Source organism: Mesoplodon mirus, assembly GCF_964341445.2.
Source record: "Mesoplodon mirus genome assembly, chromosome: 20".
Lineage (NCBI taxonomy): Eukaryota > Metazoa > Chordata > Mammalia > Artiodactyla > Ziphiidae > Mesoplodon > Mesoplodon mirus.
This window is the reverse complement of record NC_138996.1, coordinates 6,968,850-6,996,231: the sequence shown is the minus strand read 5'-3', so window position 1 is coordinate 6,996,231 and position 27,382 is coordinate 6,968,850. Positions and strand designations below refer to the sequence as shown.

The window sequence follows — 27,382 nt, the reverse complement described above, 5'->3', positions numbered from 1 at the left end:
CGTGCCTGGTTCCACATGCTCTGACCAAAAGGAACATCAGAGGAAGGCTTCTGTGCCTTCACATTGTACCAGACTTTCTTTAGTGAATGTCCTCCTTCTCTGATATATGTTATATCTAAAACCTTTGCTGAAGAGCTCTCATTGACTGAATATTAACAAAGTCTTTGTGTAAGTAACACCACACAATTTTTGTGAGGTCTAACTCATCTTAAAAGAAGACTAAACAAAACATCTGCTTGCTGTGAAGAACCAAAAAAGTTTTTTCCACTTAAGCCCCTGGTGGGAGCATTTTTTTTTTTTTTTTTTTTTTTAGTACTTTAATTAATTAATTTCTTTTTGCTGTGTTGGGTCTTCGTTTCTGTGCGAGAGCTTTCTCTAGTTGTGGCAAGCGGGGGCCACTCTTCATCGCGATGCGCGGGCCTCTCACTATCGCGGCCTCTCTTGTTGCGGAGCACAGGCTCCAGACGCGCAGGCTCAGTAATTGCGGCTCACGGGCCCAGTTGCTCCGTGGCATGTGGGATCCTCCCAGACCAGGGCTCGAACCCCTGTCCCCTGCATCAGCAGGCAGACTCTCAACCACTGCGCCACCAGGGAACCCCGGTGGGAGCATTTTTATGTCAAAAATAGATCAGCTAGGTGCTTTGTGACCATCTAGATGGGTGGGAGAGGGAGGGTGGGAGGGAGGGAGACGCAAGAGGGAAGAGATATGGGAACATATGTATATGTATAACTGATTCACTTTGTTATAAAGCAGAAACTAACACACCATTGTAAAGCAATTATACTCCAATAAAGATGTTAAAATAAAATAAATAAGGGCTTCTCTGGTGGTGCAGTGGTTGAGAGTCTGCCTGCCGATGCAGGTGACACGGGTTCGTGCCCCGGTCTGGGAAGATCCCACATACTGCAGAGCGGCTGGGCCCGTGAGCCATGGCCGCTGAGCCTGCACGTCCCGGAGCCCGTGCTCCTCAACGGGAGAGGCCACAACAGTGAGAGGCCCGCGTACCGCAAAAAAAAATAAATAAATAAACTACCTTTGATAGATGGCCTCTAAGCAGTCTCTGCAACACAGAGAGATTACAAAAAGGCATGTAACTTTGGCGTTGTGTGGCCTCGAGCTGCTGTGGGTTTATGGGGATTCACACAGTAATGCTGCAGAGAGTAGCTGTGGTTTAGGTAAAGGAACCCTGGCTGTGGGCTAAACACTAGCTGGGGTGATCCTCAGTCAGCCGGCTCAAGTCTCCTTGTGTATCCAGCAGTGGACTCTAGGTACTTCTCCCTTACTGAGAGCCTTAAGAATTTCAAGTACTGGCTAAAATGGGAGAAGAATGGGGAAGTCCATTGTATTGTTGGAAACAGCAGAGGAGGGGTCCCTCAGTTACCCTTCTGCTCCTGTGACTTGTAGGTAGGTTTCTTTATCAGCTCTGTCTTTTCTACCCCTGCATTGGTCTCAAGTCCTCTGCTTACAGATAGAACAGGTTCTGATTAAACAAAGGAAGGGACGGGTACCCTGTGTTGGTTTATGCTTTTAAATTCATTCTGTTACCCTCCTGCACTGAGTTAGGCAAGGCTTCTCTCCCGGTGGTGCGGCAGACTGCCTGCCCTGCTCTTAGACTTCCTGAGGGTAGCAGCAGACGAGAGTTTCTCGAAAAACTCAAAGAATTTTGGCCTTCATCATAGTTGAGTCATCCGGGCATGACTGGTTGATATCAGCTGTCTGGGTGCAACCCAGAAAAGCCCACCCACTCACCAGCATCCTTCCTCCTGCCCAGTTCAGACAACGCCCGAACTTCCTCTCTTCCTGACATGGGGCATCCAGGGAGCCCTTTCTCTCTATAGTGAGTAAGGGCACTTACTCCATGCTAGTGGCTGTTAAAACTCGTGTGCTTGTGTGTGTAAGTAGACTTTGTGTTTTCACTAAGGGATTACAAAGAACTCCCAGTTTTATCATATGGTTGGAAGTGGACCTGCTTTGTCAGAAGCTTGACTGGGGGCGATACTGAGCTCTACCCTGGGCACCTCCAAGGGGCTGCTTTAGTGGGTTTTCCTCACTAAGAACACTCCGTTTCCGTGCTGTGCCATGAGCATGCACGAAGACAGGTACCAACAAGTAGGACATCCAGTTAGTGTGAGTCCTACCTGACTGCCTTGGGCATGGCCAGGGGTTCACCAGGCAGTTTAGGTTGTAAACTTGATTTTTATCCAACAGAAATCATGAGACTTGTTTTGCTTTCTCTTCCCTCCTTAGGTTCTTGTTTATGACTTTTAAAATGTCATACAGTAATATAATAACCATATCAGGTGTAGTAGACTGTTGTGGAATTTTAGAGGTAGAAGGGATATTCATCCAGCCCTGCACCCCCCAGAGCTGTGCAGGTGAATGACCATACTGAGGCCAAGGAAGTGAGGTACTTGCTCCGAGTCTCATGGTTAACGATGACACTGAAACAGGAATTCGCCCCTCTTGGCTTCCGTGCATGTTGTGCTCTGCCGGAGCGTCTTTGCCATGTGCCTCCCGTCTAACCACTGTCGGTGAGTCTGCAGTACTGCACTGGCGCCACGGACCTCTCCCAGGGAGGCAAGACAGCAGTGGCGCACAGTGTGGTGTATGGAACCACACTGCCTGGACGCACGTCCCAGCTCTGCCATCCTGCTCACGCGTACCTCAGTGTCACCGTCTGTCAAGAGGACTTGTTCATACTACCTACTTCGTAGGGTGGATATGAAGATTAAATGTGCTGATTAATGCCTGTAAACTTCTCAGAACCATGCCTGGGACATTGAAAGTGCTTAATACATATTAACTGTCGTTTTTGCCTGAATGCTTTGAGTGGCAATGGAGAGGAATTAAGTAGAGACCATTATGGCCTGAACACTGAAGTGTTTACCTCAGCCTGGCAGACCAACTGGGGTTCATTTAGTAGCAAAAGATACACCAACCGCCCAGGTCGTCTCTGGGAGGCCACTGTGTTTGTCACAAGTGTTCCAGGACATTTTGGCTTAGCTTCTCCTCCAGCAACCCCTCCCAGGGGGAGTGATTGGGGGCATGTGACTTAGCTGTTAGCATGATATCGCGGGGCATTTTCAGGCAAAAGGTAGTTCTCACTAAGTTCTTCTGGTTTATTCACTTGGTAGTCACATTCCTTTGAAATAATGCAGGCTCATTTTGTTCAAGATCTAGAGGACAAAGGGATCAGCAGTAGGATTCCTAAAGGTCCATGGGATGATTATTTTCTGCTGACCTCAAGCCAGTGTCTTGTTCCTCAGTGTAATAATGTAAATTGTCATGTGGAGTTTAACAGTGTGTGGGTGGAGAGAGAGACAAGTTTTTACGAAAGGATGGCACGGCGCTGTCTGTGAGTGATGTGGGGCGAGGCGGCCGCCGGGCGTTGGAAGTAGCTGCTGCGCCTGCCAGTCCACTGCCATAGGCACTGTGGGAGCTGGGGAGGCACCGCGTGCGTTGGCTGTGCCATCACCACGTCACGGAGGCCACAGCCAGGCTCAAGCCTTGCTTTGAGTAAGACACTTGGAGACAGCCCGTCGCTACTCTGGGCTCAGTGTTGAGTTGATTTACAGCAGGTGATGGCTGTGGAAAGTGATGTGTTCCAGAACCACTGGAACTGCAGAACCTTCTTAGGAAACTGTTTTTCTCCAGGTGAGTAATTCTGGTTCCCACACCCTTTGCGGAAGTGACTCCCTGCAGCAGGCCCCCTCTGGGGCTGGCCATAGCCTGTCACTCTCTTTGCTTTTCTGTACGAAACAGAGGCTCCAGCTATAAGGGCCAGGAGCTGTATGAGGAAAGCCAAGCTCAGGGTCCTGGGGTGGAGAGCTAATGCTGGGGGCTGGAGGGTTGATGGAGAAGCCAGGGAAACTTGCTTTTTGACAAAGAATCTTTTAAGAGGAAAGCTTTTGCTCTACTGTTTTTGGTCTTTTTTCTCTTAAGTGCTTAAGAAAATATTTTCCCTTAAAAGTACAGTTAGATTTGTATATAAAAGTTCAGTGGAGAAAATGTATTTGGACTAGGGGTGTCTTTTCTGCCTATGCTCTGATGAAGTAACAATGCCAGAAACTGATGGACTAACCTCCGGAATTTGTGTTTCTTCTGGTTAGAATATCGTTGAGAGAGCTGGGCGCAGGAAGTGGTGTTTTGAGATTTAGTTCCCTTTTCAAGGACCTCTCCCTTCTGTTTGTTTTAAAGTGGGTTTTGAGTTTTCCATTTCTATGATAAGCCCATTTCCTCTGGGTCATTTGTAGAATATTCAGACACAGATTGAAATTACTGAGAAACAAACAGGGCCTAGGGTCAAAACATTTTTGAAATGCGGTTAACTGAAATAGGTTGTCAGCCACTGAAGGCTTACATTTGTTTTACTGAACATTATTATTAAAAAAAATTGAACTTTGGTTTGCACTTTCTTAAAGTTTCCCCAAGTCCATTCAGTTTTTTTTTTTTTTTTAAAGAGGCCGGGACACATTTATCGAATAATTAGACTTAACCAATATACAGAAGTGCTTATGGAAAGCAGAAGAACTGAGGAAGGGAGGGTCAGACCATTTCCTTTCCTGGAAACCCACGTTCTCTCTCTTGCCCAGAGTGGTAAAACAATGTAGACCTTTAGTTAATTTTTTATACTTAATGTTTCTCGATCATACCATGAAGCTATAGCTTTACATGAAATCAAAACTAAATCTCTAGTGTTATTAGCAAAATATTGTTTTAGAAATAAAAGCCCTGTTCAGGGCTGTGAGGTGATTCCATGTGTGAGCTTTGTCAGATGGCATTACAGGATTAACTAGCTGAGCCATATGATTCATTCAATACATGAGCCAACTTAAACCCATTCATAATTATGCTCTTTATTAGAGAGATGGGAGAGCTGTGTCTAAACACGACAGGCATTTAGAACAGTCCTCTATTGTGTCTTTCCCAGAGTGACTCTCCCATCCCCATTAGTTGTTTGCCTGATATACAGCACAATGTCTTTGCAGACAGAGTTGTGGATCTGATTAGGTTAGAGGAGAGTCATCCTAGCTCTTAGGCAAGGTGGGGGATTACTTGAAAACCTCAGAGCTTTACCAGAGCACTTAAAGTTTAGTCTCGTCTCATTTACTGTGTACATTTATGGTCTTTTGCTAGTTAATAATAGAGAGTAAGGGACAATGACACTTTGATAACCCAGCTAAGGGGGTTGACCTAAAAACCTCCACTGAATCCTAGTTACCTGTGCCAATATACCATGAGGACAGAGAGGGGAGGCACAGTCAATTTCTTTTAGAGCCCACTCTGATTTTTATTGAACTGGCTCTACACCTCTTGAGGTCTGTGTATGCATACTTATGTTTATTTCACCTGGGTAATGTTTTAGATGACGTTTATGTAGCAGAATTTGAGCAGTTTATTAAAATATGCTGTCATGGGTCAATCGTGTATTAAAAAATCCCATCCACTTAAAAAGGAGTCTCATTATAGAATTAAAGTATATGTTCATTAAAGACAATTTGAAAAGCACAAAGAAGTAAATAACCTAGGAACCACCACTGAGAAATCAGTTACTGTTGCCATTTTGCTATATGCATTTTCAACGTGTGTGTGTGTGTGTGTGTGTGTGCGCGCGTGTGTGCACTTCAGGTTTATTTAGATGAGTGCTTCCAAAAGTCTGGTGCAGACACTATTGGTGGCACATGAAATCATTTAGGAAATATATGAATGAGCATGTTTTGTTAATGGTTATATATTCTAATATATATTATAAAATTATAACAACACATCAAACCTATGATTTCATGGTTACAGTTACTCTGGATGACCTTTAGATGTTGGGAGTCCTCAGCCCCTCTTCAGCACCTCACTCTTTAGGTGATTTCACTAGGTCTTCAATATCCAGCACATCAGTGATCTGGTCAGCTCTGCCATCAAAATGTGTTCCTAATTCAACTCTTCACCACTCCTAATGCCACCAGGATTCAAATGATCCAGGTCACCATGGTTTATGACAATATCCTTTTTTTAAAAAAAATATTTATTTATTTGGTTGCGCTGGGTCTTACTTTTGGCAGGCGGGCTCCTTAGTTGCGGCTCACTGGCTCCTTAGTTGTGGCATGCAAACTCTTAGTTGTGGCATGCATATGGGATTTAGTTCCCTGACCAGGGATATGACAATATCCTTTTAACTAGTGTCCTACTTCAGTCTTTTGTCAATCTCTGCTGGCTTCCCATCTCAGAGTAAAAGCCCGAGTCCTTACCACCAACCCACAAGTCCCTGCATGGTCTGCCTCGTCCCTGTCCCCTACCTCTGTGACCTCATCTCCTCCTATTCTTCTTGCTCACCTGCTTCTGTCACATCTTTGAACATACCAAGCATGCTTCCACCTTGAGTCCTTTGCTCTTGCTATTACATCTTCCTGGAATGCTTATCCCCCAGGTACTCCCATGGCCAGCCCCCCAACTTCAGGTCTTCAAAGGTTCCTTTCTAGCAAGCATTTACCTGGCTACCTTCTTTAAAATTCTAACTCCTTCCCCCTCGAGCCTCATGTTCCTCTTGCTTGTTTTATTTTTTCTCCCTAACCATGTCACTGATATGGTTATCTTATTTTATTATGTTTCCCCACTTAAACGTAAGCTCTACCAGGTGGGGGATTTTTGTCTATTTTAGTCATTACTGAATCTACAGCACCTAGTATAGTTCCTGGCATGTAGTAGGCATTTAGTAAAAACTTGTTGAAAGAGTAGCTTAAATAAAAGTCATGGGCTGACTTAATGAACAGTATTAAATAAATCAGTACCTCTAGTACAGGGATATGCAAAAGTCATGAAAGTGATGAATGAATAATGTTTGAGAAACACTGATTTAAATAATCTTTGAGTCTTTTTCTTTTGTGTTATTATAAATAGCACTTCAGTAAATACCCTTTAGTAATTTTCTTGTATATATTTATGATTATTTCTTTAAAATAAACGCTTAAAAGTCTCTTTGCTGATTCTTAGGATATACATATTTTTAAGACTTACTGAAGCTAGACAGCTTATCGGTTCATACCCCTCTCCAATCTATGAGCACTTATATTTCTTCCTAAACCTTGCGGTGCACTATCTCAGTGCCTTTTTATCTTTGCCAGTTTGATAGCTGAAAAAGCTGAGTGCCTGAGCTTGTGCTTCATCGATAACTTATATGTATGAGCATTTTCCCACCTGTTTAATTCTGATCTTTTTATCTTTTTTTTGTGACTTGCTTGCTCTTGTCTGTTTGGGCTGGGCTCTGATTGCAGGGGACTCAAAACCTCCATGAGCTGGTTTTATTGGATGGATGTCATAGGCACTCTGGTTTATGTACAAGGAAAGAATACGAAGGACAGGCAGACCTCTCAGAGACAGGAACGGGAGGGTTCCTGCTTCCTATCATGTCCATTCCAGCTTTTCTTTCCCTACTGGGTTTCCCTTTTCTCCCTCTCCGCAGGGCCTCTGCTTTTCTGTAACTGTTTATACCACCTGGCTTTGGTTTGCCATGTCACTCAGTTCAGCCCTGACTCTTAGCAGGACCTTTCAGTTCAGATACCCATCATCATCCAGGTGCCGTGGGCATCTGTGTCCCAGATTTCCAGGAGTGAGCAGTCAGTTGGCTCCATTTCATTAGGTGGTTGCTTCTGGTCTAGCTAGCTGAGATTAGGGTTGGGCGGGGGTGGTTGAGGCACTTGGTGCCTGTTTAGTCCAGGGGCTGTGGGTGAAATAGCTTCTCTAGGAAGGATGCAGCGACTGGAATGTTCAGTACCATGTCTTTTGCCCATTTTTTCGTATGATGTGTTCATCTTTCTCTTATGGGTACACAGAAGCCCATTACATATGAAGACTAGTTTTGTCTTTTGTCTCATGGGTGTTTTTCTCTCTGATTACCATTTTAATTTTGCTTGGTGTTTTCGCCATTTAATTAAACCAGTCAATTAAATCATGATTTTTGCTACTGTAAAGTTTAGAAATACCTTCTTTATGAGGAAATTATATATTCAGCTATACCTTCTTCTAGTTCTTTACGGTTTTATTTTTTATGTGCCCCTTGAATTACATTAAATTTTAGGGGAATTTGGGAGAGAAATAGTAGCTTTGCCTAATTCATTCTAGGAGCATAGTGTTTATTGAGTATTAACTTCTTTCAGCAAAATTTTATAGCTTTCTTTCTTCTAGTTCTGTACCTTTCTTAAGTGTAGTCCTCGCTACTTTATAAATTTTATTCTTCTTATGAGTAGAATTTTTCTCAGTTATGTTTTCTGACTGGTCCTTCGTGGTTTCTTGAAGCTATTGTTTTCCTATTTTTAGTTTCTAACTGACCACTTTACTAGTTCTGATAACTTCTGTTGTTGTTGTTCTTGTGGTACACAGGCCTCTCACTGTTGTGGCCTCTCCCGGTGCGGAGCACAGGCTCCGGACACGCAGGCTCAGCGGCCATGGCTCACCGGCCCAGCCACTCCGTGGCATGTGGGATCTTCCCGGACCGGGGCACGAACCCGTGTCCCCTGCATCGGCAGGCGGGCTCTCAACCACTGCACCACCAGGGAAGCCCTCTAATAACTTTTTTACCTAATACTTTTGGGCTTTGTATGTAGACAGTTACAACATCTGCAAATAGTTATTTTATTTCTGCCTTTTTCTATCTTTTCATTTTTTCCCCTCATTTTACTGTAGTAGATCTTTTAGAATGAGGATTATGGTGATTGTAATGGAATGTAAAACAATGTCTTATACTGTTGTGTTTTGTTAGGAATAATTGTTCTGATTAGATAGTCAGAATAGGGACTTCCCTGGTGGCACGCACTGAATAAGACTCTGCACTTCCAATGCAGGGGGGCCTGGGTTTGATCCCTGGTCAGGGAACTAGATCGCACATGCATGCTGCAACTAAGAGTTCGCATGCCACAACTAAGGAGCCCTGGAGCCGCAACTAAGGAGCCCATCTGCTGCAACTAAGGAGCCCACGTGCCACAAATAAGGAGCCCAGAAGCCAAAACTAAGGAGCCTGCCTGTCTCAACTAAGACCTGGTGCAACCAAATAACTAAATTAATTAAAAAAAAACAGTAGTTGTTTAACAACCTTTAGATAGTCAGAATATTTGGGAATGTAGAGGTAAATGAAACTAGTGGAAAACTGGTCTTGACCCAAAAGATTATCTACACTGGCTTGTCTTGGAGCCTGAATGTTTCACTTGTTACTCTCTTTCTGACCAAATCATTGCCTTCAGAAAGTCCCTGTTAAAATGCCCATGTGATCCTCCCATTAACACAGACTTGCTAATATAGCATGTCACTGATGTGGTTCTCTGATTTTCTGATAATTGATACTGGTCTACTATTATGGAAAATGAGAAATGGACCTTAAACAGATAGGATAGAAAGTGTTTAGGTGGTGATGGCAGCATGAGCCCTTGTAGTTAGCAGCTGCTTACTTCAGCTTCATCTTTTCTCTGCTTTGTGTTCTGTGTACCTCCCACGTCCACCCCACAAACTCAACCACAGTGAACTTCTTTTGCTTTCTTAAATGTGTTTTATTCTCTTGTCTTGAGCTTTCCTGTTCTTACCTCCCACTCTTAGCATCCTCGTCCTCAGGGTCAACTTCAGTGTCACTCTTCTCTAGGAGACTGATTTCCTTAGAGTAGGTTATGGTCCTACCATGTACTCTGAATGTACCCTGTATTTTCTTTAAAATGACATTATTATAATTGCTTTGAAAAATAATCTCTTTTAAAAATGTTAGAGCTATTTAACTATAACCTCAAATTGCAGTGCCAGAGAGCGTGTCTCCCTTACTGATCATTGTGTCTTACACCTAAGTAGTCACTCAATAAATGCTTCCAAAATTAATGATGAACAGGGGAATGGAGGACAGTGAGCATGGGTGAGAGACTGCAGGGAGCTGCCTTGATTAGTGAAAGTGATAGCAAGAGGGAGTTGGAGGAGTTGGAAGGGAAGGTATGGTGTACGCCTGTGCCAGAAGCACTTAGTTTCTGAACCTGTGTAGAGCTAAAGGGAAGACCTGCCTTCTGTTACTGAATTTGAGCAGAGTTTTGAGAGATTTGAAATGCAGTTTCATATACAGGTGAACTCAGTGTACCCTTGGACACGGAGGAGAATACAACCCTATACTTCATGCTTTTACCCTTTAATTTCTTTGCTTTTCAGGGTTGCAGTAGTACAGCCACTAGGATTTTACAACATCTAAACTGGCAGACTGGCTCATAAAGTTTAGGACCCCACCTACACTGAAGACCATATTTAAAAAGCTAGAGTGCAAAAAGGCAGTAGGAGGAAAAAACAGGAGTCTGTACAAAAAAAGCAGGACTTGGTGCTTTTTCGTTGGCAAAAGCAAGGAAAGTTTGCTTTTGTGAGCCTGGATGGCACCAGTTCATAAAAATATTTCCATCAGTGAAGAAAGAATTACCATACAGTTTCACTGTTTCTCAAGTTAGAGTAAACTTGTATTCCTATGCTTCTGTTTTGTATATTATCATTCTATTATAAATTATAAACAGTGAACTCAGAGCCAAATGTAAATAGGAGACCAAATACATTTATTACTATTATTTTCTTTATCTCATGTATTCAAACTATGTATTCCTGAGGAAAACTGCTCTTTGACATAATGTTGAACTGAGGGTTGAACTTTGAGTATTAATACTTGGAGTATTAAAAACAAATCCATGTCAATTGAGCTGATTTTTCATGAGATTACTATATGACTAATAAAATTAAGCAAGTTGAGGTGCTAATTTTGGTAGATTGGGTTGTAGTGATACTGCATTTAAGTTTAGAGTAATCTGGCCATTTTTCATATCCACTTGAAGTCTTCCTCTGGCGCCCTTGCCTAAGTACTCACACTACTGCCCTTTTTCCTGTACCCTGTACGATGCCACTGGCCTCATGCTTTGAACAAGCCCTGGGGTCTTACACCCCTGCGACTTGCTGTGCATTGCCTGTGCTGGGAGAGCCTTTCCTTCATCACTGTCCACCTGGCATACGCCTCCTTTTGGTTCAGGATTGTGCAGGATGTAATCTTTTAACAGTTGGAACACCGATTGCTCCGTGATTTCTGTCTTGTTTGTAGTTATTTCTACAGACTTTGTCTGCACTACCTAGACTTTAAAATCCATGATGTTGGGAGCTGTGCTTTGCTCTTTATTCATCTTTGTACACACTGTACCTACTGTGAAGTCTGGGTTCTCAGTAATTGCTGTCAGTGAGGGAACTTTGTAGGTCGTTAGGCATCTCTGTCCTCCTCTTAAGCCTCTGCTCTTTATTTATTTATTTAATTGACATATAGTTGGTTTACAGTGTTGGGTTAGTTTCTGGTGTAGGGCAAAGTGATTCTGTTTTACATATATGTGTTTACATATATAGATATATATTCTTTTTCAGATTACTTTCCATTGTAGGTTATTACAAGATATTGAATATAGTTCCCTGTGCTATACAGTAGGCCCTTGTTGTTTATCTATTTTATATACAGTAGTTTGTATCTGCTAACCCCAAACTCCTAATTTATCCCTCCCCCCTTTCCCTTTGGTAACCATAAGTTTGTTTTCTATGTCTGTGAATCTGTTTCTGTTCTGTAAATAAGTTCATTTGTATCAATTTTTAGATTCCACATATAAATGATATCATATGACATTTGTCTTTCTCTGACTGATTAGTATGATCATCTCTAGGTCCATCTGTATTGCTGCAAATGGCATTATTTCATTCTTTTTTATGGCTGAGTAGTATTCTGTTGTGTATATGTACCACATCTTCTCTATCCATTCATCTGTCGATGGACATTTAGGTTGCTTCCATGTCTTGGCTATTGTGAATAGTGCTACTATGAACATTGGGCTGCATGTGTCTTTCCAAATTATAGTTTTCTCCAAATATTTGCCCAAAAGGGGGATTGCTGAGTCATATGGTAACTCAATTTTTAGTTTTTTTTTTTTAAGGAATCTCTTTACTGTTCTCCATAGTGACTGCACCAATTTACATTCCCACCAACAGTGCAGGAGGGTTGCCATTTCTCTTCACCCTCTGCAGCATTCATCATTTGTGGTCTTTTTGATGATGGCCATTCTGACTGGTGTGAGGTGATACTTCATTGTAGTTTTGATTTGCATTTCTCTAATAACTAGTGATGTTGAGCATTTTTTCATGTGCCTGTTGGCCATCTGTGTGTCTTCTTTGGAGAATTGTCTACTTAGGTCTTCTGCCCATTTTTTGATTGGGTTGTTTAGTTTTTCAGTATTGAGCTGTTATGAGCTGTTTGTATATTTTGGAGATTTATCGCGTGTTGGTCACATCATTTGTAAATATTTTCTCCCATCCTGTAGGTTGTCTTTTCATTTTTTTGATGGTTTCCTTTGCTGTGCAGAAGCTTATAAGTATGATTAAGTGCCATTTGTTTATTTTTGCGTTTATTTCTTTTGTGTTGGGAGACTGGCCTAAGAAAACATTGGTACGATTTATGTCAGAATGTTTTGCCTGTGTTCTCTTCTGGGAGTTTTATGGTGTCATGTCTTGTATTTTTGACTTTATTTTGTGTACGGTGTGAGGGAGTGTTCTAACTTCATTGATTTACATGTGGTGTCCAGCTTTCCCAACACCACTTGCTGAAGAGACTGTCTTTTCTCCATTGAATATTCTTGCCTCATTTGTTGAAGATTAATTGACCATGGGTGTGTGGATTTATTTCTGTGCTATCTATTCTCTTCCATTGATCCATATGTCTGTTTCTCTGCCAGAAACACAGTGTTTTGATTACTGTAGCTTTGTAGTATTGTCTGAAATCTTGGAGATCAAAGCCTCCAGCTTTGTTCTTTTTCCTCAGGATTGCTTTGGCAATTCTGGGACTTTTATGGCTCCATGTAAATTTTAGGATTATTTGTTCTAGTTCTGTGAAAAATATCATGGGTAATTTATAGGGATCACATTAAATCTGTAGATTGCTTTGGGTAGTATGACCATGTTAACAATATTCTTCCAACCCAAGAGCATGGGTTATCTTTCTGTTTCTTTGAATCATCATTAATTTCCTTTATCAATGTTTTATAGTTCTCAGCATGTAAGTCTTTCACCTCCTTGGTCAGGTTTATTCCTAAGTATTTTATTTTTTGATGCAATTTTAAAAGGGATTTTGTTTTTACTTTCTCTTTCTGATATTTCATTGTTGGTGTAAAGAAATGCAACAGATTTCTGTATGTTAATCTTGTATCCTGCTACCTTGCTGAATTTGTTTATCAGTTCTAGTAGTTTTTGTGTGGAGTCTTTAGAGTTTTCTATATGTAGTATCATGTCACCTGCATATAATGACAGTTTTACCTCTTCCCTTCCAACTTGGGTACCTTTTATTTCTTTTTCTTGTCTGATTGCTGTGGCTAGGACTTCCAATAGTATGTTGAAAGGAAGTGGTGAGAGTGGGCATCCTTGTCTTCTTTCAGATTTTAGTGGGAAGCCTTTCAGCTTTTCACCATTGAGTATTATGTTGGTTGTGGGTTTGTCATAAATAGCTTTCTATAATGCTAAGATATATACCCACTTTGGCAAGAGTTTTTATCATGAATGGATGTTGAATTTTATCAAGTGCTTTTTCTGTATCTGTTGAGATAATCATGTGATATTTATCTTTTCTTTTGTTAATGTGGTGTATCACATTGAGTGATTTGTGTGTGTTGAACCACCCTTGTGACCCCGGAATGAATCCAAATTGACCATGGTGTATGTATGTATTTTGTTTTATAATGTATTGCCAGATTCAGTTTGATATTTTGTTGAGGATTTTTGCATGTGTATTCATCAAAGATACTGACCTATAATTTTCTTTTTTGGTGGTATCTTTGTCATATTTTAGTATCAGGGTGATGGTGGCTTCATAGAATGAATTTGAGAGTGTTCCCTCCTCTTCAGTCTTTTGGAAGGGTTTGAGAAGGATAGGTATAAGTTCTTTGTATGTTTGGTAGAATTCCTCAGTGAAGCCAGCTGGTCCTGGGCTGTTGTTTGCGGGGAGGTGTTTTTGTTTGTTTGTTTTTTGTTTTTTTTTGTTTTTTTCATTATAGATTCTATTTCACCTCTGGTGATCAGTCTGCTCAAATTATCTATTTCTCCATGATTCAGTTTTGGTGGGCTGTATGTTTCTAGAAACTTCTTCATTTCTTCTAGGTTGTCCAGTTTGTTGGCATATAATTGTTCATAGTATTATATTTTTTTGTATTTCTGCAGTGTCAGTGGTTATTTCTCCTCTTTCACTTTTTATTTTATTTATTGGGGTCCTCTCTGTTCTTGGTGAGTCTGGCTAGAGGTTTGTCAGTTTTGTTTATCCTTTCAAAAAACCAGCTCTTGGTTTTATTTTTTCTATTTTTTAAATCTCTCTATTTTATTCATTTCCTCTCTGATCTTTATTATTTCTTTCTGCTCACTTTAGGTTTTGTTTTTTCTTGTTTTTCTAATTCTTTTAGGTGGTAGTTTAGGTTGTTTGAAATTTTTCTTGTTTTTTGAGGAAGGCCTGTATTGCTGTGAGCATCCCTCTTAGGACTACTTTTGCTGTATCCCATAGATTTTGTATGGTTGTGTTTTCATTGTCATTTGTCTCAAGGTATTTTTGGATTTCCTCTTTGATTTCATCATTGACCTGTTGGTTTTTTAGTAGCATGTTGTTAAGTCTTCATGTAGTCTTTTTCTTTTTTTTTCTCATTTCTCTTTCTGTGGTTGATTTCTAGTTTTATGCTGATGTGGTCAGAAATAAATGCTTTAAATAATTTCTATTCTCTTAAATTTGTTGAGGCTTGTTTTATGTCCTAATATGTTGTCTATTTTAGAGAATGTTCCATGAGTGTTTGATAAGAATATGTATTCTGGTTTTTTGTTGTTGTTGTTTGTTTGTTTTTTGATGTAGTGCCCTGTAGATATCAGTTAAGTCTAACTATTCTTTTTGTGTCATTTAGGGTCTCTGTTGCATTATTGATTTTCTGTCTGGAAGATCTGTGCATTGATGTCAGTGGGTGTTAAAGTCTCCTATTATTATGTTCCCATCAACTTCTCCCTTTATGTATGTTAGTATTTGTTTTACGTATTTAGGTGCTTCCATATTGGGTGCATATATGTTATCGAGTGTAATATACTCTTCTTATATTGATCCTTTTATCATTATATAGTGTCCTTCTTTATCTTTCTTTATGACCTTTGTTTAAAGTCTGTTTTGTCTGATATGAATATTGTTTTAAAGTCTGTTTTGTCTGATATGAATCCTGCTTTCTTGTCATTTCCGTTTGGATGAAATATCTTTTCCATCCCCTCACTTTCAGTCTGTGTGGGTCTCTTGTATGCAGCATATTGTAGGTTCTTGTTTTATTATACAGTCTGCCATTCTTTGTCTTTTGATTGGAGCATTTTGTCCGTTCACATTTAAGGTAATTATTGATAGGTATGTATTTATTGCCATTTTTAACTTTGTTTTCCAGTTGATTTTTTACTTCTTTTTTGTTCCTTTCTTTTTCCTTTTGTGGATTGATGGTTTTCTTTTGTTTTATGCTTGAGTTCTCTTCTTTTTGGTTTTTATGAATCTGTTATGAGCTTCTGATTTGTGGTTACCATGGTTTTCAAGTATGTCAGTCCACCACTATATCTACTTGCTCATATAAGCTCAAACACATTCTGAAAAACAATCTACATTTTCTTACTCCCCACACCCCCGTTTTTATGATTTTAATGTCCTATTTTACATCTTCATGTTTATCATTTTGCTGGTCATTGTAGTTATAATTGCTTTCACAAAAATTGTTTTGATTGCTTTTTTTAAATCTATACGCTGGTTTATTTAAGTGATCTACAGTGCTTTTACATATTTGCTTTTCCTATTGTAATTTTCTTTTTCCTATAGAATCTCGCTTCTTTTCTATTTAGAGAAGAACTGTCAATATTTCTTCTAGGATAGGTTTAGTATTGCTGTATTCTTTTTGTTTTTGCTTGTCTAAGAAATTCTTTATCCTAAATGATAATCTTGCTGGGTAAAGTATCCTGGGTTGCAGGTTTTTCCGTTTTAGGACTTTGAATATATCTTTCTACTCCCTTCTGGCCTGCAGCATTTCTGTAGAGAAATCAGCTGATAGCCTGATGGGGGTTCCCTTCTATCTAACTCTTCGTTTTTCTCTTGTGTCTTTAGAACCTCTTTTTATCTTGAACTGTTGCCATTTTAATCATAATATGTCTTAGAGTAGGTCTGCTTGGGTTCATCTTGTTTGAGACCCTCTGTACTTCCTGTACCTGGATATCTGTTTCCTCCTTTAGGTTTGGGAAGTTTTCAGTCATAATTTCTTCAAATACATTTTTGATTCTTTTTTCTCTTTTTTCTACCTCTGAGATCCCTATTATGTATAGATTGGCATGCTTTATAATATCCATAGTTCTCTTATTTGCTTTTATTTTTTTTCCATGTCTTTTTTTTATACAGCAGGTTCTTATTAGTTATCCATTTTACATATATTAGTATATACCTGCCAATCCCAATCTCCCAATTCATCACACCCACCCCCCACTTTTCCATCCTTGATGTTCATACGTTTGTTCTCTACATCTGCGTCTCAATTTCTGCCCTGCAAACCGGTTCATCTGTACCATTTTTCTAGGTTTCACATATATGTGTTAATATACGATATTTGTTTTCTCTTTCTGACTTACTTCACTTTGTATGACAGTCTCCATGTCTCTACAAATGACCCAATTTTGTTCCTTTTTATGGCTGGGTAATATTCCTTTGTATATATATACCACATCTTCTTTATCCATTCGTCTGTCAATGGGCATTTAGGTTGCTTCCATGTCCTGGCTATTGTGAATAGTGCTGCAGTGAACATTGGGGTGCATGTGTCTTTTTGAATTATGGTTTTCTCTGTGTATATGCCCAGTAGTGGGCTTGCTGGGTCATATGGTAATTCTATTTTTAGTTTTTTAAGGAACCTCCATACTCTTCTCCATAGTGGCTGTATCCATTTACATTCCCACCAACAGTGCAAGAGGGTTCTCTTTTCTCCACACCTTCTCCAGCATTTGTTGCTTGTAGATTTTCTGATGATGCCCATTCTAATTGGTGTGAGGTGATACCTCATTGTAGTTTTGATTTGCATTTCTCTAATAATTAGTGATGTTGAGCAGCTTTTCATGTGCTTCTTGGCCATCTGTATGTCTTCTTTGGAGAAATGTCTATTTAGGTCTTCTGGCCATTTTTTGATTGGGTTGTCTGTTTTTTTAATATTAAGCTGCATGAGCTGTTTATATATTTTGGAGATTAATCCTTTGGCGGTTGATTCGTTTGCAAATATTTTCTCCCATTCTGAGGGTTGTCTTTTCGTCTTGTTTGTATTTTCCTTTGTCTTGCAAAAGCTTTTAAGTTTCATTAGGTCCCATTTGTTTATTTTTGTTTTTATTTCCATTACTCTAGGAGGTGGATCAAAAAAGATCTTGCTGTGATTTATGGCAAAGAGTGTTCTTCCTATGTTTTCCTTTAAGAGTTTTATAGTGTCCCATCTTACATTACATTTAGGTCTCTAATCCATTTTTAGTTTATTTTTGTGCATGGTGTTAGGGAGTGTTCTAATATCATTCTTTTACTACATGTAGCTGTCCAGTTTTCCCAGCACCACTTATTGAAGGGACTGTCTTTTCTCCATTGTATATCCTTGCCTCCTTTGTCATAGATTAGTTGACCATAGGTGCGTGCGTTTATCTCTGGGCTTTCTGTTCTGTTCCATTGATCTATATTTCTGATTTTGTGCCAGTACCATATTGTCTTGATTACTGTAGCTTTGTGGTATAGTCTGAAGTCAGGGAGTCTGATTCCTCCAGCTCCATTTTTTTTCCCTCAAGACCGCTTTGGCTATTCAGGGTCTTTTGTGTTTCCATACAGATTTTAAGATTTTTTGTTCTAGTTCTGTAAAAAATGCCATTGATAATTTGATAGTGACTGCACTGAATCTGTAGGTTGCTTTGGGTAGTATAGTCATTTTCATAATATTGATTCTTCCAGTCCAAGAACATGGTATATCTCTCCATCTGTTAGTATCATCTTTAATTTCTTTCAGCAGTGTCTTACAGTTTTCTGCATACAGTCTTTTGTCTCCCTAGGTAGGTTTACTCCTAGGTATTTTATTCTTTTTGTTGCAATGGTAAATGAGAGTGTTTCTTTAATTTCTCTTTCAGATTTTTCATCATTAGTGTATAGGAATGCAGGAGATTGCTGTGCATTAATTTTGTATCCTGCGACTTTGCCAAATTCATTGATTAGCTTTACTAGTTTCCTGGTGGCATCTTTAGGATTCTCTATGTGTAGTATCATGTCATCTGCAAACAGTGACAGTTTTATTTCTACTTTTACAGTTTGTATTCCTTTTATTTCTTTTTCTTCTCTGATTGCCCTGGCTAAGACATCCAAAACTATGTTGAATACTAGTGGTGAGAGTGGACAGCCTTTTCTTGTTCCTGATCTTACAGGAAATGCTTTCAGTTTTTCACCATTGAAACTGATGTTTGCTGTGGGTTTGTCATATATTGTGTTTATTATGTTGAGGTAGGTGCCCTCTATGCCCACTTTCTGGAGAGTTTTTTTATCATAAATGGGTGTTTAATTTTGTCAAAAGCTTTTTCTGAATCTATTGAGGTGATCATATGGTTTTTATTCTTCAATTTATTAATATGGTGTATCACATTGATTGATTTGCGTATATTGAAGAATCCTTGCATCCTTGAGATAAAATCCCACTTGATCATGGTGTATGATCCTTTTAATGTGTTGTTGGATTCTGTTTGCTAGCATTTTCTTGAGGATTTTTGCATCTATATTCATCAGTGATATTGGTCTGTAATTTTCTTTTTTTGTAGTATCTTTGTCTGGTTTTGGTATCAGGGTGATGGTGGCCTCATAGAATGAGTTTGGGAATGTTCCTTCCTCTGCAAGTTTTTGGAAGAGCTTGAGAAGGATGGATGTTGGCTCTTCTCTAAATGTGTGATAGAATTCACCTGTGAAGCCATCTGGTCCTGGACTTCAGTTTGTTGGAAAAATTTTAATCTCAGTTTCAATTTCATTACTTGTGATTGGTCTGTTCATATTTTCTATTTCTTCCTGGTTCAGTCTTGGAAGGTTATACCTTTCTAAGAATCTGTCCATTTCTTCCAGGTTGTCCGTTTTATTGCCATAGAGTTGCTTGTAGTAGTCTCTTATGATGCTTTGTTTTTCTGTGGTGTCTGTTGTAACTTCTCCTTTTTCATTTCTAATTTTATTGATTTGTGTCCTCTCCCTCTTTTTCTTGATGAGTCTGGCTATTGGTTTATCAATTTTGTCTATCTTCTCAAAGAACCAGCTTTTAGTTTTGTTGATCTCTGCTCTTGTCTTCTTTGTTTCTATTCTATTTATTTCTGCTCTGATCTTTATGATTTCTTTCCTTCTGCTAACTTTGGGTTTTGTTCGTTCTTCTTTCTCTAGTTCCTTTAGGTGTAAGGTTAGGTTGTTTATTTGAGATGTTTGTTGTTTCTTGAGATAGGATTGTGTTGCTATAAACTTCCCTCTTAGAACTGCTTTTGCCACATCCCATAGGTTTCGGATTGTCGTGTTTTCATTGTCATTTGTCTCTAGGTATTTTTTGATTTCCTCTTTGATTTCTTCAATGATCTCTTGGTTATTTAGTATGTATTGTTTAGCCTCCGTGTGTTTGTGATTTTTATGTTTTTTTCCCTGTAATTGATTTCTAATCTCATAGTATTTTGGTCAGAAAAGATGCTTGATATGATTTCAGTTTTCTTAAACTTACTGAGGCTTGATTTGTGATCCAAGATGTGATCTATCCTGGAGAATGTTCAGTGTGCACTTGAGAAGAAAGTGTAATCTGCTGTTTTTGGATGGAATGTTCTATAAATATCAATTAAATCTATCTGGTCTGTTGTGTCATTTAAAGGTTGTGTTTCCTCATTAATTTTCTGTTTGGATGATCTGTCCAGTTTTGTGAGTGAGGTGTTAAAGTCCCCCACTATTATTGTGTTACTGTCGATTTCCTCTTTTATCGCTGTCAGCAGTTGCCTTATGTATTGAGATGCTTCTATGTTGGGTGCATATATATTTATAATTGTTATATCTTCTTCTTGGATTGATCCTTTGATCATTATGTGGTTTCCTTCCTTGTCTCTTGTATCATTGTTTATTTTAAAGTCTGTTTTGTCTGATATGAGTATTACTACTCCAGCTTTCTTTTGATTTCCATTTGCATGGAATATCTTTTTCCATCCCCTCACTTTCAGTCTCTATGTGTCCCTAGGTCTGAAGTGGGTCTCTTGTAGACAGCATATATATATGGGTCTTGTTTTTGTATCCATTCAGCGAGCCTGTGTCTTTTGGTTGGAGCATTTAATCCATTCATGTTTAAGGTAATTATCGATATGTATGTTCCTGTTACCATTTTCTTAATTGTTTTGGGTTTGTTTTTGTAGGTCCTTTTCTTCTCTTGTTTTGATCACTTAGAGAAGTTCCTTTAGCATTTTTTGTAGAGCTTGTTTGGTGATGCTGAATTGCCTTAGCTTTTGCTTGTCTGTAAAGCTTTTGATTTCTCCATTGAATCTGAATGAGATCCTTGCTGGGTAGAGTAATCTTGGTTGTAGATTCTTCCCTTTCATCACTTTAAGTATATCATGCCACTCCCTTCTGGCTTGTAGAGTTTCTGCTGAGAAATCAGCTGTTAACCTTATGGGAGTTCCCTTGTATGTTATTTGTCATTTTTCCATTGCTGCTTTCAATAATTTTTCTTTGTCTTTAATTTTTGCCAATTTGATTACTGTGTGTCTCGGCGTGCTTCTCCTTGGGTTTATCCTGTATGGGACTCGCTGCGCTTCCTGGACTTGGGTGGCTATTTACTTTCCCATGTTAGGGAAGTTTTCTACTATAATCTCTTCAGATATTTTCTCGGGTCCTTTCTCTCTCTCTCTTCTCTTTCTGGGACCCCTATAATGCGAATGTTGTTGCATTTAATGTTGTCCCAGAGGTCTCTTAGGCTGTCTTCATTTCTTTTCAATCTTTTTTCTTTATTCTGTTCTGCGGCAGTGAATTCCACCATTCTGTCTTCCAGGTCACTTATCTGTTCTTCTGCCGCAGTTATTCTGCTATTGATTCCTTCTAGTGTATTTTTCATTTCAGTTATTGTATTGTTCATCTCTGTTTGTTTGTTCTTTAATTTTTCTAGGTCTTTGTTAAACATTTCTTGCATCTTCTCAATCTTTGCCTTCATTCTTTTTCCAGGTCCTGGACCAGCTTCACTATCAATATTCTGAATTTCTTTTCTGGAAGGTTTCCTATCTCCATTTCATTTAGTTGTTTTTCTGGGGTTTTATCTTGTTCCTTCATCTGGTACATAGCCCTCTGCCTTTTCATCTTGTCTGTCTTTCTGTGAATGTGGTTTTTGTTCCACAGGCTGCAGGATTGTAGTTCTTCTTGCTTCTGCTGTCTGCCCTCTGGTGGATAAGGCTATCTAAGAGGGCTGTGCAAGTTTCCTGATGGGAGGGACTGGTGGTGGGTAGAGCTGGCTGTTGCTCTGGTGGGCAGAGCTCAGTAAAACTTTAATCCGCTCGTCTGCTGATGTGTGGGGTGAGTTTCCTCCCTGTTGGTTGTTTTGCCTGAGGCGACCCAACACTGGAGCCTACCCATGCTCTTTGTTGGCGCTAATGGCGGACTCTGGAAGCGCTCACGCCAAGGAGTACTTCCCACAGCTTCTGCTGCCAGTGTCCTTGTCCTCATGGTGAGACACAGCCACCCCCTGCCTCTGCAGGAGACCCTCCAACAGTAGCAGGTAGGTGTGGTTCAGTCTCCTACAGGGTCACTGCTCCTTCTCCTGGGTGCCGATGCACACACTACTTTGTGTGTGCCCTCCAAGAGTGGAGTCTCTGTTTCCCCCAGTCCTGTCAAAGTCCTCTAGTCAAATCCCGCTAGCCTTCAAAGTCTGATTCTCTAGGAATTCCTCCTCCCGTTGCCGGACCCCCAGGTTGGGAAGCCTGATGTGGGGCTCAGAACCTTCACTCCAGTGGGTGGACTTCTGTGGTATAAGTGTTCTCCAGTTTGTGAGTCACCCACCCAGCGGTTGTGGGATTTGATTTTATTGTGATTGCACCACCCACCACCTCGCCACCATCTCACTGTGGCTCCTCCTCTGTCTTTGGATGTGAGGTATCTTTTTTGGTGAGTTCTAGTGTCTTCCTGTCGATGATTGTTCAGCAGTTAGTTGTGATTCCGGTGTTCTCACAAGAGGGAGTGAGAGCACATCGTTCTACTCCACCATCTTGAACCAATCCCTCCCCCCACTCCATTTGTCTTTCTGTCTGCTGTTCTGATGGAGTGGTTTTCATTATTTTGTCTTCCGGATTGCTTATTCATTGTTCTCCATCACTTAGCTTGCTATTTATTGCCTTTATCTTTATTTTCGTCTCGGCAGTTGAGCTGTCTGTTTTTGTGTGTGTGTGTGTGTTACGCGGGTCTCTCACTGCTGTGGCCTCTCCCGCTGCGGAGCACAGGCTCCGGACGTGCAGGCTCAGCGGCCATGGCTCATGGGCCCAGCCACTCCGCGGCATGTGGGATCTTCCCGGACCGGGGCACGAACCCATGTCCCCTGCATTGGCAGGCGGACTCTCAACCACTGCGCCACCAGGGAAGCCCGAGCTGTCTATTTTTGATCAGCTCCTCCTTATAGTTTCTGGTTCCTCGTTACAGTGGTCTGCATTTCTATCTACAGCCTTTCTTCGTTCTTTCAGCACTTTTATCATCTCCTTTTTGGACTTCGGGTCTAGTGGACTGGAGTGGTCAATTTCACTGTTACTTCGGGGACTTTCTCGTGGTCTTTTATTTGGGTTGGTTCGTCTGCTTCTTCGTGTTACTCATTTTTCTCGCACTGTATAACTTTAGAAGAAACAGTTATCTACTGTGGTCTTGAAACAGTTATCTACTGTTTTTATGTGGGAGCTTCCCTGGGTAGCCTGCCTGAGTCTAATATTTTTGGTGTGAGGGCCGTTTTTAGTATGGATGCTTGCCACATCTTTCCTCAGGGTGTGCTGGCTCTTATCCCCTTGAGAGTGGGTGTGATGAGTGTTGTGGGGACCAGCGCCTGCCCTGGATTTTGGGTGGGTCCTCCTCTTTCCTCTGTGGTTGTCACAGCACCGTCAGCAGCAGGGTCTGCTTCCCAGTTGCTGGAGCAGAGACGTCCCTAGATCCGGTTCTGAGCTGCTGTGTGAGGCAGGCAGGACTGGAGCACTCCCGCCGCAAGAGGAGCCACTGAGTGTTCCTCTGCAGGAGTTGTCCTTTGGGAGGTGTACTCTGATGTCACCTGTTACCTCTTGTGTGCGCTCACAAAGTACACTGTTCTTGTCATTGCCGGCCTGCCTTAGTCGTGAGAATTCTGGCAGTCGGCCCAAATGTCCCTCAGGTGCTGCGCTCAGAAAGCTGCAGATGCAGATCTGCCGAAGTCCGGCACCTGGACACACTGCAGTGGCGCCCCTGGACCTGCTGTGGTAGTGCAGGGAATCAGCCCAAACCCCAGCCCCGCCTTTGCGTGTGCCTGCCCATAAAGCCCACCACTGCGGACACTGGTCCTGTTCCACCCAGGGGGGTGCCTGTCATCTGCTTGAATGTCCTGCCAGCGCTGGGCTCACAAACCTCCTGGTGGCATAAATCCTCTGAAGTTGCGCAACTGCAGGAATTGGCTCAGATTTCAGCCCTGTCTTTGCGTGTGGGCAACCCGCCTGTGCTTGTGTGCTCCCAGAGCTTGTAGAGGCGGAGCCGTGCCTGCCCATGAGCACACTGAGAATGAGGCTGCTGTGACTGGATCGCGGTCCACCCCTTCCTGTGTGCGTTGACAGTGGAGCTCCTGTGGTGCACCTAGGCTCTGTCCAGCACACACCCCCACCTGCAGCCTGGACCACACTCCGGGCCCTTTGGGTTGTCTCTGCACAGCCAACCCCAGTCCTGTCCCTGGGTCTGTTCGCTGAAGCTGGAGTTTCAGTCATGTGTCTCGGGCTGGGGAGTGCAGCAAGGTGGCCAGGACCGTCTGTGCTGGTCTCTCTTTGTCCTGCCTGCTGCAGGCCAGCTGCTGCACTCTCCTCTGAGACTCTTTGGCTCTGTCTGTCCCAGCTGATCTCCCAGCTGCGAAGGGGGTTCAGAGGGTGAGGGAACCTTTCTTCTCTCACAGCTCCCTCCCAGAGTCATAGGTCCCATCCCTGTTCATTTCTTCCTGCCTAGTTAAGTGGTTTTCTTTCTTGCAGCTTTGGTTTTGTGAGGTCTTCTGCCAGTGTCATTAGGTGTTCTATGAGAATTGCTCCACAGGTAGATGTATTTCTGATGCATTTGTGGGAGGGGCTGAGCTCCATGTCCTTTTATTCCACCGTCTTGATCTCTGCAAGGCCTTAAGCCTCTGCTCTTAACCATGATGTTAACATTGTATGAAACAGTGTCACAGCCATCGTACTCTTCCTGTCACTTTAGTGTGAGCTGATGTTAATTGTCTTACCAGTGCGTATAGTTCAGAACTTACAGTACATCTGAAAGATAGAAGACATGCTCTCTCTGAATAGAAATACTCATATCAGAGTTGTGAGTATAAAATGGAACTTGACCCTTGGGTATGTATAGCCAGAATAGGATTTTTTAAAAATACAAACCAGGGCTTCCCTGGTGGCGCAGTGGTTGAGAGTACGCCTGCCGATGCAGGGGACACGGGTTCGTGTCCCGGTCCGGGAAGATCCCACATGCCACGGAGTGGCTAGGCTCGTGAGCCATGGCTGCTGAGCCTGTGTGTCTGGAGCCTGTGCTCTCCGCAACGGGAGAGGCCACAACAGTGAGAGGCCCGTGTACCGCAAAAAAAAAAAGAAAAAAAAAAACAAACCAAAACCTTCAAAAATTTTCCAGAGGGCCTTTGCCCAGGCTGACATTCACTCTCAAACTTCCGTGATAACACAGCACGTGTTTCTGGAATCCGTTTTGTGTAATACAACTCTGTTCCTCCTTAACAGTAACATTTTTATTTCTCTAAGAGAAAGGTACAGAAGGAACTCATTTACATCACAAGGAATATAAAATAATAAGACATTATACCATTTGGTGAGTCCTACAAGAAGTCGGACTTCAGTTAGAAGGAAAATTGCTGCTGATCTTACGCTGTTTGGATCCAACAATTGTACCAATTCATGTTGAGTGTAGTGTACCTTTACTAATCAGGGTTCTTCAGAGAAATAGAATCAATAGAATCTCATGTAAAGAGTGAGATTTATTATAACGAATTGGCTTGCTGAGAAGTTCCACGATCTGCCCCCTGGAGACCTGGGCTTGCTGGTGGTGTAGTTTAAAGACCTTGGAGCTGGAGCGCTGATGCTGTACATTCTAACCTGAGTTTGAAGGCCAGGAGTGATGAGGGCAGGAGAATATTGATGTCCCAGTTCAGCAGTCAGGCAGGGGTGGGTGACACTCTGCCTTCTTCCCCCTTCTGGTTTTATTGAGGCCCTCAGTGGACTGGATGATCTCTGCCCCACATTGAGGAGGGACGTCTGCTTTACTCATTTCACTAATTCAAGTGTTAATCCCTTCCAGAAACACCCTCACAGACTCTCCTAGAAATAATGTTCAACCATGTATATGGGCATGCTGGGGCACAGTCAAGATACATAAAATTAAACGATCACACAGTACCTTTTGCTATAATGGGAGAAAATACGGAAGAACCTAGGCATCTGACCAGACAAAGTGGCTGTGTATCAACTACACAGATCCTGTCTGATATTCTGATTCTGCCAGTAGTTTTAAATACAGCAATGAGCTGCCCATGGAGGCTAGGAAAGACATCAGATTTCCACAGGTCATTCTCAGTCCGTCAAAAATACTGATCAGTTAAAGTGTAATGTTCAAAGTATGAATCATCATTTCTTATCCTAAAGCAAATACTGAAATCATCTTCATTCAAAATAATATTGAAACTCTTTGAGTTATTGATACTTCTTCCCCATGAGCAGGGCTCCATTCCCCTCAGCACTCATATCCCTAATTGTTACTTACCCTCACAGAATATAAAGGTTAGGGTGAGGATGCTTATAGCCAGCAGACATTGAACTTTCAGTTAAACTTTCTATAGGTGTGATTCTCAAACTGGACGGCAGCCCAGAGCCTGTCAATCTGAAGTTTTAGGGGTGATGCCCAGTGATACGTGTTTTTAAATGAGCTTCCCAGGTGACTCTAACAGGTATTGAATTTTGAGAGCTACTGGTGGTCTTTACAATGAGAGATAACTGATAATGCTCAAACTACTGGTACAGCAGTTTTAAATTTGTTATAGCCTGTGATGCTTATTTGAAATATAAGTAACCCTTTGGTTCTCAAACTTTAGGTCTGGGGTAGGGCTGGAGAAGTTGCCTTTATAACATTTTCCCGGGTGATTCTAATGCACACATATATTTGAGAAACCGTGCTAGTATATAACAGCATAGCAGTAAGTCAGGGTTTTCCGAATTGTATTTCTCTAGGTATTAATAGATGTTCTTGGCACAAAAGGATTCATGTCAGATAACTTTGAGAAATGCTGGAAAGGTAAAAAGTGTTTTTGTTTTTTGTACAGCTCTAATTTCCATAGCCTGAAGCACTAGGGTTTTATGGAATACTGTTTTGGGGGACACATGGAAAGAGGGTGACTCTTGGCCCTTGTTTGTTGAAAGTCTTCGTTAAAGAGGTGGCGCTGGATTGGTGTAAGCCCCGGCGCACTGTATGTTCCTGGTGCTCTGACTTGGGGCTGGTTTGCTGCTTCCCAGTGTCCGTATCACAGTCAGGTATGTGTTGAACAAAGCACTTATCTCGTTCTTCTTTTATGAACTGCTCCCTCCAACCACTGCAGATTTCTTTGCCAACGTTTATCATGGATAATGAAGTATGTGCTTTAGGCATTGGTACATAGCTCTTAGATTTATTCTGGTGAGTTGTGGGGAACTTTTTTTCTATTTCTATTTTGTAAAGTTAAGAATTCTGGGAAAGAGAAACCACTGAAATCTTTAAAAATTTTTAATAGTAAACACTATTTTTGAGTGACTGATTTTTAAGGCAGGTATTATGATCCTCATTATTTGCAGATGAGGAAACTGAGGCTGAGAGAGGTGACACAACTTGCTGGGACTGAGACCTGAGACTAGGTCTGTTTGAGTCTCCAGACCCGTAATTTTTTTCCTTAGTGGCTTTGCCTTTCAGTTTTATTCAAGGTTTATATTAGTGCAGTGGATTGTTTACTGTGGAAAATACTCTAGGATTAAAGACAGATGTGGGTTCAATTCCAATTTTGTATCTAAGCAGCTTTGTGTCTTTGGGAAAGTCATTTAGTCTTTCTGAGCCTC

At 41.2% G+C, this 27,382-nt stretch overlaps 1 protein-coding gene across 8 annotated transcripts in view; it reads left to right on the top strand.

Annotated features, from left to right (window-relative positions):
- The window catches only part of PSD3 (pleckstrin and Sec7 domain containing 3), a gene marked incomplete at its 3' end in the record, with an annotated part of 575,664 nt that overhangs the window by 219,943 nt on the left and 328,339 nt on the right, over positions 1-27,382 (top strand). The gene's annotated exons all lie outside the window — the stretch shown is intronic.